The sequence below is a fragment of the Rhipicephalus microplus genome, unplaced genomic scaffold (assembly GCF_043290135.1).
Source record: "Rhipicephalus microplus isolate Deutch F79 unplaced genomic scaffold, USDA_Rmic scaffold_563, whole genome shotgun sequence".
In the NCBI taxonomy this organism is placed as follows: Eukaryota; Metazoa; Arthropoda; class Arachnida; order Ixodida; family Ixodidae; genus Rhipicephalus; species Rhipicephalus microplus.
In genome coordinates, this window is record NW_027465123.1 from 7,501 (window position 1) to 17,500 (window position 10,000).

Sequence of the window (10,000 nt, forward strand, 5' to 3'; positions counted from 1 at the left end):
GTGCCGCCCCGGCAGACGCGGTTTTTTGCGCCGCCCCGGCTGACGCGGTTTTTTGCCGCCCCGGCTGACGCAGTTCGGACTTAGCACTTTTTGGCTGAGCCTGGCTGGTGGCCCACTCACTCGATCGCCATGTCTGTTAGCCACAGTTTTCCCGGTGGTGCCGCACCCGGGCTCGCCCCGGCTGACGCAGTTTTCGCGCCGCCCCGGCTGACGCGGTTTCGTGCCGCCCCGGCAGACGCGGTTTTCGCGCCGCCCCGGCTGACGCGGTTTTTGCCGCCCCGGCTGACGCAGTTCGGACTTAGCACTTTTCGGCTGTGCCTGGCTGGCGGCCCACTCACTCGATCGCCATGTCTGTTTGCCACAGTTTTCCCGGTGGTGCCGCACCCGGGCTCGCCCCGGCTGACGCAGTTTTCGCGCCGCCCCGGCTGACGCGGTTTCGTGCCGCCCCGGCAGACGCGGTTTTCGCGCCGCCCCGGCTGACGCGGTTTCGTGCCGCCCCGGCAGACGCGGTTTTTTGCCGCCCCAGCTGACGCAGTTCGGACTTAGCACTTTTTGGCTGAGCCTTGCTGGCGGCCCACTCACTCGATCGCCATGTCTGTTTGCCACAGTTTTCCCGGTGGTGCCGCACCCGGGCTCGCCCCGGCAGACGCGTTTTTTTTTTTTCTTTCGCCCCGGCTGACGCAGTTTTCGCGCCGCCCCGGCAGACGCGGTTTTCGCGCCGCCCCGGCAGACGCGGTTTTTTGCGCCGCCCCGGCTGACGCGGTTTTTTGCCGCCCCGGCTGACGCAGTTCGGACTTGGCACTTTTTGGCTGAGCCTGGCTGGCGGCCCACTCACTCGATCGCCATGTCTGTTTGCCACAGTTTTCCCGGTGGTGCCGCACCCGGGCTCGCCCCGGCTGACGCAGTTTTCGCGCCGCCCCGGCTGACGCGGTTTCGTGCCGCCCCGGCAGACGCGGTTTTTTGCGCCGCCCCGGCTGACGCGGTTTTTTGCCGCCCCGGCTGACACGGTTCGGACTTTGCACTTTTCGGCTGTGCCTGGCTGGCGGCCCACTCACTCGATCGCCATGTCTGTTTGCCACAGTTTTCCCGGTGGTGCCGCACCCGGGCTCGCCCCGGCAGACGCGTTTTTTTTTTTTTTTTTCTTTCGCCCCGGCTGACGCAGTTTTCGCGCCGCCCCGGCTGACGCGGTTTCGTGCCGCCCCGGCAGACGCGGTTTTTTTGCGCCGCCCCGGCTGACGTGGTTTTTGCCGCCCCGGCTGACGCAGTTCGGACTTTGCACTTTTTGGCTGAGCCTGGCTGGCGGCCCACTCACTCGATCGCCATGTCTGTTTGCCACAGTTTTCCCGGTGGTGCCGCACCCGGGCTCGCCCCGGCAGACGCGTTTTTTTTTTTTCCTTCGCCCCGGCAGACGTGGTTCCCCCCCCCCCCCCTCCGTCTTTCTTTTTGTTTTTTTTTTCGCCGCGGCTGAAGTGGATTTTTCGGTGCCTCGACGCCCCGGTAGTCGCGGTTTTTCCGTTTCCGCACGGCCCCGGCTGACGCTGCTCGGTCACAGTCGCCTTTTGTGGTGATTGCAGACTTCTTGAGCGCGGGTGTTTTTTTTTTTTTGTTGTCTGTTGTTGTTTTATTACGCATTCGCTCCAGCAGACGCTGTTTAGACTTTTTGTTTCCTCTTTTATCCTGCGACGAGGTGACGAGGTTTATTCGGTGCCCCGCCGCCCCGGCTGAAGTGATTTTTCCTGTCCCGTGCCGCCCCGGCTGACGCGGTTGGGACTTCGCGTTTGTTCGGCCGCCACGGTTTTGGCGCACTCGCTCGGTTGCTTGTTGTTGCCACTTGTTGCGAACCCAGGTTTCTTGAGCGAGCGCGGGCGTTTTTTCTTCCTTTCTTTCTTTGTTCTATGTGTTAGCGAATCGGCCTTTAATATCACACGAGGACTCACAACCAACAATTTTCAGTTTGAAGTGTAAAAAATCTGCAGGTGTTGACGTAACTGACTTGCCCCGTACCCTTGAGTACATCCATGAAGTTCTCGTAGTACTACTAAATCGCATTATTCCAAGTGGAGAAATTCCCATAAACTTGCAAACCTCTACACGAAAATCGGTGCGCGTGATAAAGTTGAAAATTATCGTCCGATATCAAATGTGCCTTCTATAACACAAATTCTAGGAAAAAAAAAAAAAAAAAACACTTGTTCGCCGTTTTCTGCGCCGTGACTGGCAGCACTCCGGCGAAGCGAAACGGGGTCGATTCGAGCACGATATCGGCGTCTTTCGACGTGCTCGCCGGCGACCGTCGCACGAGTACGTCGCACGAGCGCGTCTGCCGGGGCGCCGTTTGCGAAGCCGACGCAAAAGTGGGAACCGCCGCTCGGATGATCGCCGCTTTCGGCAGAGTGAGTGTTGGCACTCCGGGGAAGCGAAACAGCGTGAATGCGCCCACGAAATCGGCGTATTTTGAAGTGCCCGCCGGCGACCGTCGCACGAGTACGGTAAACCGCGTCAGCCGGGGCGTAGTTCGGGACGCCGACGAAAAAGTGGGAAGCGCAACTCGGATCTTCGCCGTTTTTGCAGGAGTGAGTGGCGGCCCTCCTGCGAGACCAAGAAGCATCGATTCGTGCACGAATTCGGCGCCTTTCGACGTGATCGCCGGCGGACCGTCGCTCGAGTAGGGCAAACCGCGTCTGCCGGGGCGGGCTTCGGACGCCGATGCGAAAGTGGGAAACGCTGCTCGGATGTTCGCCGTTTTTGGCCGAGTGAGTGCTGGCACTCGGGCGAAGCCAAACGGGGCCGATTACGGCACGATATCGGCGTCTTTCGACGTGCCCGCCGGCGACCGTCGCACGAGTACGGTAAACCGCGTCAGCCCGGGCGGAGTTCGGGACGCCGATGCGAAAGTGGAGAACGCCGCTCGGATCTTCGCCGTTTTTGGAGGAGTGAGTGGCGGCACTCCGGAGAAGCCAAGGAGCGCCAATTAGCGCACGATATCGGCGTCTTTCGACGCGCTCGCCGGCGACCGTCGCACGAGTAGGGCAAACCGCGTCTGCCGGGGCGGGGTTTACGACGCCGACGCAAAAGTGGGAACCGCCGCTCGGATGTTGGCCGTTTTTGGCAGAGTGAGTGCTGGCACTCCGGCGACGCGAAAGAGCGCGAATGCGCCCACGAAAGTGGCGTATTTGGACGTGCGTGACGGCGACCGCTGCAGGAGTACGAAAAACCACGTCAGCCGGGGCGAGCGACACACGGCGGTCTGGGTGCTTATCGCTGCTATTATAGGGGCACCCCGGCAGACGCAGAAAAAAAAAAAAATTTTCGACCTTCTTTTTTGCTGGTCGAGCTCGGGTAACCCAGGTCGCAATGGGAGCCGCGCACGAAAGCGGCGTCGCGAGACGCGTTTCGCGGTCGCTAGTCGCACGAGCTCGGCAACCGCGTCAGCCGGCGCGGAGTTCGGGATGCCGACGGCTAAGTGGGTACCGCTGCTCGGATGTTCGCCGTTTTTGGCCGAGTGAGTGCTGCACTCCGGTGAAGCCAAGGAGCGCCAATTCGTGCACGATATCGGCGTCTTTCGACGTGCCCGCCGGCCACCGCCGCACGAGTACGGCAAACCGCGTCTGCCGGGGCGGGGTTCGCGACGCGTACGCAATAGTGGGAACCGTCGCTCGGATGTTCGTCGTCTTTGGCCGAGCGAGTGCTGGCACTCCGGCGAAGCGAAACGGGGCCGATTCGGGCACGATATCGGCGTATTTCGACGTGCTCGCCGGCGACCGTCGCACGAGTACGGCAAAGCGCGTCTGCCGGGGCGAGGTTTGCGACGCCGACGAAAAAAGTGGGAAGCGCCGCTCGGATCTTCGCCGTTTTTGCAGGAGTGAGTGGCGGCCCTCCTGCGAGACCAAGAAGCATCGACTCGCGCACGATATCGGTGTCTTTCGACGTGCCCGCCGGCCACCGCCGCACGAGTACGGCAAACCGCGTATGCCGGGGCGGGGGTTGGCGACGCCGACGCAAAAGTGGGAACCGCCACTAGGATGTTCGCCGTTTTTGGCAGAGTGAGTGCTGGCACTCCGGCGAAGCGAAAGAGCGCGAATGCGCCCACGAAAGTGGCGTGTTTGGACGTGCTTGACGACGACCACCGCAGGAAAACGAAAAACCACGTCAGCCGGGGCGAGCGACCCATGGCGGTCTGGGTGCTTATCGCTGCTATTATAGGGGCACCCCGGCAGACGCAAAAAAAAAAAAAAAAATTTTTTTCGACATTCTTTTTTGCTCGTCGACCTCGGGTGACCCAGGTCGCAGTGGGAGCCGCGCACGAAAGCGGCGTCGCGAGACGGCTTCGCGGTCGCTAGTCGCACGAGCTCGGCAACCGCGTCTGCCGGGGCGGAGTTCGGGACGCCGACGGCTAAGTGGGAACCGCCGCTCGGATGTTCGCCGTTTGTGGCCGAGTGAGTGCTGGCACTCCGGCGAAGCCAAACGGGGCCGATTCCGGCACGATATCGGCGTCTTTCTACGTGCTCGCCGGCGACCGTCGCACGAGTACGGCAAAGTGCGTCTGCCGGGGCGGGGTTTGCGACGCGTACGCAATAGTGAGAACCGTCGCTCGGATGTTCGTCGTCTTTCGCCGAGCCAGTGCTGGCAATCCGGCGAAGCCGAACGGAGCCGATTCGGGCACGATATCGGCGTCTTTCCACGTGCTCGCCGGCGACCGTCGCACGAGTACGGTAAACCGCGTCAGCCGGGGCGGAGTTCGGGACGCCGATGCGAAAGTGGGAAGCGCCGCTCGGATCTTCGCCGTTTTTGGAGGAGTCAGTGGCGGCACTCCGGTGAAGCCAAGGTGCGCCAATTCGCGCACGATATCGGCGTCTTTCGACGTGCCCGCCGGCCACCGTCGCACGAGTACGGCAAACCTCGTCTGCCGGGGCGGGGTTTGCGACGCCGACGCAAAAGTGGGAACCGCCGCTCGGATGTTCGCCGTTTTTGGCAGAGTGAGTGCTGGCACTCCGGCGAAGCGAAAGAGCGCGAATGCGCCCACGAAGTGGCGTGTTTGGACGTGCTTGACGACGACCACCGCAGGAAAACGAAAAACCACGTCAGCCGGGGCGAGCGACCCATGGCGGTCCTGGGTGCTTATCGCTGCTATTATAGGGGCACCCCGGCAGACGCAAAAAAAAAAAAAATTTTTTTCGACATTCTTTTTTGCTCGTCGACCTCGGGTGACCCAGGTCGCAGTGGGAGCCGCGCACGAAAGCGGCGTCGCGAGACGGGCTTCGCGGTCGCTAGTCGCACGAGCTCGGCAACCGCGTCTGCCGGGGCGGAGTTCGGGACGCCGACGGCTAAGTGGGAACCGCCGCTCGGATGTTCGCCGTTTGTGGCCGAGTGAGTGCTGGCACTCCGGCGAAGCCAAACGGGGCCGATTCCGGCACGATATCGGCGTCTTTCTACGTGCTCGCCGGCGACCGTCGCACGAGTACGGCAAAGTGCGTCTGCCGGGGCGGGGTTTGCGACGCGTACGCAATAGTGAGAACCGTCGCTCGGATGTTCGTCGTCTTTCGCCGAGCCAGTGCTGGCACTCCGGCGAAGCCGAACGGAGCCGATTCGGGCACGATATCGGCGTCTTTCCACGTGCTCGCCGGCGACCGTCGCACGAGTACGGTAAACCGCGTCAGCCGGGGCGGAGTTCGGGACGCCGATGCGAAAGTGGGAAGCGCCGCTCGGATCTTCGCCGTTTTTGGAGGAGTCAGTGGCGGCACTCCGGTGAAGCCAAGGTGCGCCAATTCGCGCACGATATCGGCGTCTTTCGACGTGCCCGCCGGCCACCGTCGCACGAGTACGGCAAACCTCGTCTGCCGGGGCGGGTTTGCGACGCCGACGCAAAAGTGGGAACCGCCGCTCGGATGTTCGCCGTTTTTGGCAGAGTGAGTGCTGGCACTCCGGCGAAGCGAAAGAGCGTGAATGCGCACGAAAGTAGCGTATTTGGACGTGCTTGACGGCGACCGCCGCAGGAGTACGAAAAACCACGTCAGCCGGGGCGAGCGACCCACGGCGGTCTGGGTGCTTATCGCTGCTATTATAGGGGCACCCCGGCAGACGCAGAAAGAAAAAAAAAAATGGGGACATGGCGTGCGTCACCGTGCGGCTTCGCAGCGTTGCCGAAGTCGCCGAGCCCTTCGACTGAGCCGAACGGCGGACAGGGAACGTTGGTCGGCCGTTCTAACCTGTCGGTGCCACGCCGAGACGTCGTTAAGGAAAACCGCGTCGTGGGCCTCTACGACGCCGTCGAGTCGTTGTACGTTTGGTGTCCAGCGTGTCGGCGGCGAGTAGCGGACACGTCGTTCACGACTTCGGTCTTTCGCAGTCGACGCGAACTTGCGGAGAGTCGTGGTGCCTCACGTTTTCGGCAGAAACCGCGGCGGAATTTTCCCGTGCGTGCGCGCACGACCTCGGTGCTGTGCCGTCAGCGTAGTGTTGCACAAACTCGTGGCCTACCCAAGGTGCGGTACGTTTGCGGCCGTATCCTCGGTGGGAATTTCGTGAGTAGGGTCGCAAATTCTACGACCTCGGCGGGTTTGAGAGCGACGTAGACTTGTGGCACGCTCAACATGCCACACGTTTCGGGGCACACCCGCGGTGAAATTTTCTCGAGTACGCTCGTATTAGGGCCCAAGGAGGTCTGGGTACTTATCGCTGCTATTATGTGGGGGTTCTCGTGAGCGGCGTACGCGAAAGCGACCGGGTGTCTGATATGCGGCGGGCTTCGGCCTCGTCAAGCGTGTCCTCGGGTCTGCTCCAGGGGAATCCACGGCAGTCGTCTGCAGCCTCATCCGCTTGATGCGTTAGGGGCTGGTTGTCGGACGGTGCCGTTTTACCACGATATCGAGGTGTGTTCCGTGTCGTCCTCGGGCGATTCAGATGCGAAAGCGCCGAAGACGCGGGCGTGACCCGTCGTCTGGCGGCTTTGCAGTCTCGGCTCCGTTGCTAGTTCCGGCCGGTCCACCGACAGTGCAGCGGGCTTGGGCAACCCGCACGGCGCGACCGAGTCGATGCAACGAAAAAGAGCGAGCATGAACGTGCTTCTTGCCGCACGGCTCCCACTCGTCTTTCGGGAAGGTTGTGCCGTAGCGAGCTCGAACGCCGTCATCTCGGAGTGCAAAATAAGCGTGTTGGGGCGCCTGAAGGTGGCCTCCGCCGCACACAGACTGCGTCCGGCCCGCCGAGGGCGAGGACGGACGCGCAGTCGAACGATTACCTGGTTGATCCTGCCAGTAATCATATGCTTGTCTCAAAGATTAAGCCATGCATGTCTAAGTACATGCCGAAATAAGGCGAAACCGCGAATGGCTCATTAAATCAGTTATGGTTCCTTAGATCGTTTCTTCCTACTTGGATAACTGTGGCAATTCTAGAGCTAATACATGCAGTGAGCCTGGAGCCCTTTGGGTAACGGGTGCTTTTATTAGACCAAGATCGATCGGGTTTCGGCCCGTATTGTGTGGTGACTCTGGATAACTTTGTGCTGATCGCATGGCCACGAGCCGGCGACGTTTCTTTCAAGTGTCTGCCTTATCAACTTTCGATGGTAGGTTACTTGCTTACCATGGTTGTTACGGGTAACGGAGAATCAGGGTTCGATTCCGGAGAGGGAGCCTGAGAAACGGCTACCACATCCAAGGAAGGCAGCAGGCGCGCAAATTACCCACTCCCGGCACGGGGAGGTAGTGACGAAAAATAACAATACGGGACTCTTTTGAGGCCCCGTAATTGAAATGAGTACACTCTAAATCCTTTAACGAGGATCAATTGGAGGGCAAGTCTGGTGCCAGCAGCCGCGGTAATTCCAGCTCCAATAGCGTATACTAAAGCTGCTGCGGTTAAAAAGCTCGTAGTTGGATCTCAGTTCCAGACGAGTAGTGCATCTACCCGATGCGACGGCTCGGACTGAACATCATGCCGGTTCTTTCTTGGTGCACTTCATTGTGTGCCTCGAGATGGCCGGTGCTTTTACTTTGAAAAAATTAGAGTGCTCAACGCAGGCGAGTCGCCTGAATAAACTTGCATGGAATAATAGAACAAGACCTCGTTTCTGTTCTGTTGGTTTTTGGAATACGAGGTAATGATTAAGAGGGACGGACGGGGGCATTCGTATTGCGGCGCTAGAGGTGAAATTCTTGGACCGTCGCAAGACGAACTACTGCGAAAGCATTTGCCAAGAATGTTTTCATTGATCAAGAACGAAAGTCAGAGGTTCGAAGGCGATCAGATACCGCCCTAGTTCTGACCATAAACGATGCCAACCAGCGATCCGCCTGAGTTACTCAAATGACTCGGCGGGCAGCTTCCGGGAAACCAAAGTATTTGGGTTCCGGGGGAAGTATGGTTGCAAAGCTGAAACTTAAAGGAATTGACGGAAGGGCACCACCAGGAGTGGAGCCTGCGGCTTAATTTGACTCAACACGGGAAAACTTACCCGGTCCGGACACTGGGAGGATTGACAGATTGAGAGCTCTTTCTTGATTCGGTGGATGGTGGTGCATGGCCGTTCTTAGTTGGTGGAGCGATTTGTCTGGTTAATTCCGATAACGAACGAGACTCTAGCCTATTAAATAGGTGCGGGGTTCCCAGCACCTTACAACCTTCTTAGAGGGACAAGCGGCTCCTAGCCGCACGAAACAGAGCAATAACAGGTCTGTGATGCCCTTAGATGTCCGGGGCCGCACGCGCGCTACACTGAAGGAAGCAGCGTGTCTTTATCCCTGTCTGAAAAGACTGGGTAACCCGTGGAACTTCTTTCGTGATTGGGATAGGGGCTTGCAATTGTTCCCCTTGAACGAGGAATTCCCAGTAAGCGCGAGTCATAAGCTCGCGTTGATTACGTCCCTGCCCTTTGTACACACCGCCCGTCGCTACTACCGATTGAATGATTTAGTGAGGTCTTCGGACCGATGTCCGGCGCGGCCTTTCGGTTGCGCCGGTCTGTTGGAAAGATGACCAAACTTGATCATTTAGAGGAAGTGAAAGTCGTAACAAGGTTTCCGTAGGTGAACCTGCGGAAGGATCATTAACGGATTGTGAAGGGTGAGCGCCTCAGCTGCGTCTGCGCCCGACACTTTCTGCCGCTGACCCCGTTTGGACGCGGGGTCGGCTTTTCCCCACGGGGCTGCCTGAATGTGGAGCGGCACCCCGTGACAAATTGTTGCGCCCAGCGGACGCCAACACCGCGACCTTGGACGGTCGGCCAGGTGGCGGACGCGGGTACAAACGGCGCAACGCACTCATAGGTCGGCTTTCGACCCGCCACTGCACCGTGGCTCGAAGCGCTCGAAATGCGCGACCCGACCGCTGCGGGACCGCCTAGTACTGTAAACAGGAGCGGCGGAGCGCGAACGGCGAGTCGTGGTTACGTCGGTAGAAGGCGAGGCTGCGCGTTCCCGAAACGCCAGCCGAGTGCCCTCCCGACCGTTCGAGCGTGCAAGAACGAGACCCGACAATCGCGCGGCGACTGCCAAGTACGAGAGGAACGGCACAAGCGTCGGCGGTCGGTCAAGGAACTGGCGATGTGACGGGTCCGCTGTGCACCAGTGCATACCGTCCCGCCGTCCGCGGCAAGCGCCTCCGCGTCCTCGGGTGACGGAGGCTGCCGGTCGGTTCTTGCAGGCGAGGGATCTCGCTGGCACCGGTTCGCGTTGACGCGCGGCCGGTCATGGCACGGCGATGCGACGGCCGAGGTGCGCAGTACTCGATGGAGGAACCGCACGCTCCGATGACCGTCCCGCCCTCCGCGGCGTATGCGTACCGACCGTAATGGTTGCAGCAGCGCCGGCCGGCTTTTGAATTCGCCACACGAAACACGGTGCGAGATCGCGGTTAGGGGAGCGTCGACGTTGCCAGGCGTTTTGCTTGCTGCCGAGGGAAAGGCGGCACGGCCACGTCGCGCTCGTCGCGATTAGCGGGTCTGCGCGCTTTGGGAAGGTGCCGCAACGACTTGCCGAAAGAGGAAGCACGGAAGAACGAG

General features: G+C 60.3%; 1 non-coding gene across 1 annotated transcript; it reads left to right on the forward strand.

Moving 5' to 3' along the window:
• The first annotated feature begins 7,234 nt into the window (after positions 1-7,234).
• On the forward strand, positions 7,235-9,049 carry LOC142795146 (small subunit ribosomal RNA). The gene has a single exon (XR_012892799.1). It is a non-coding gene; the product is annotated as a small subunit ribosomal RNA (ribosomal RNA).
• The last annotated feature ends 951 nt before the right edge of the window (positions 9,050-10,000 follow it).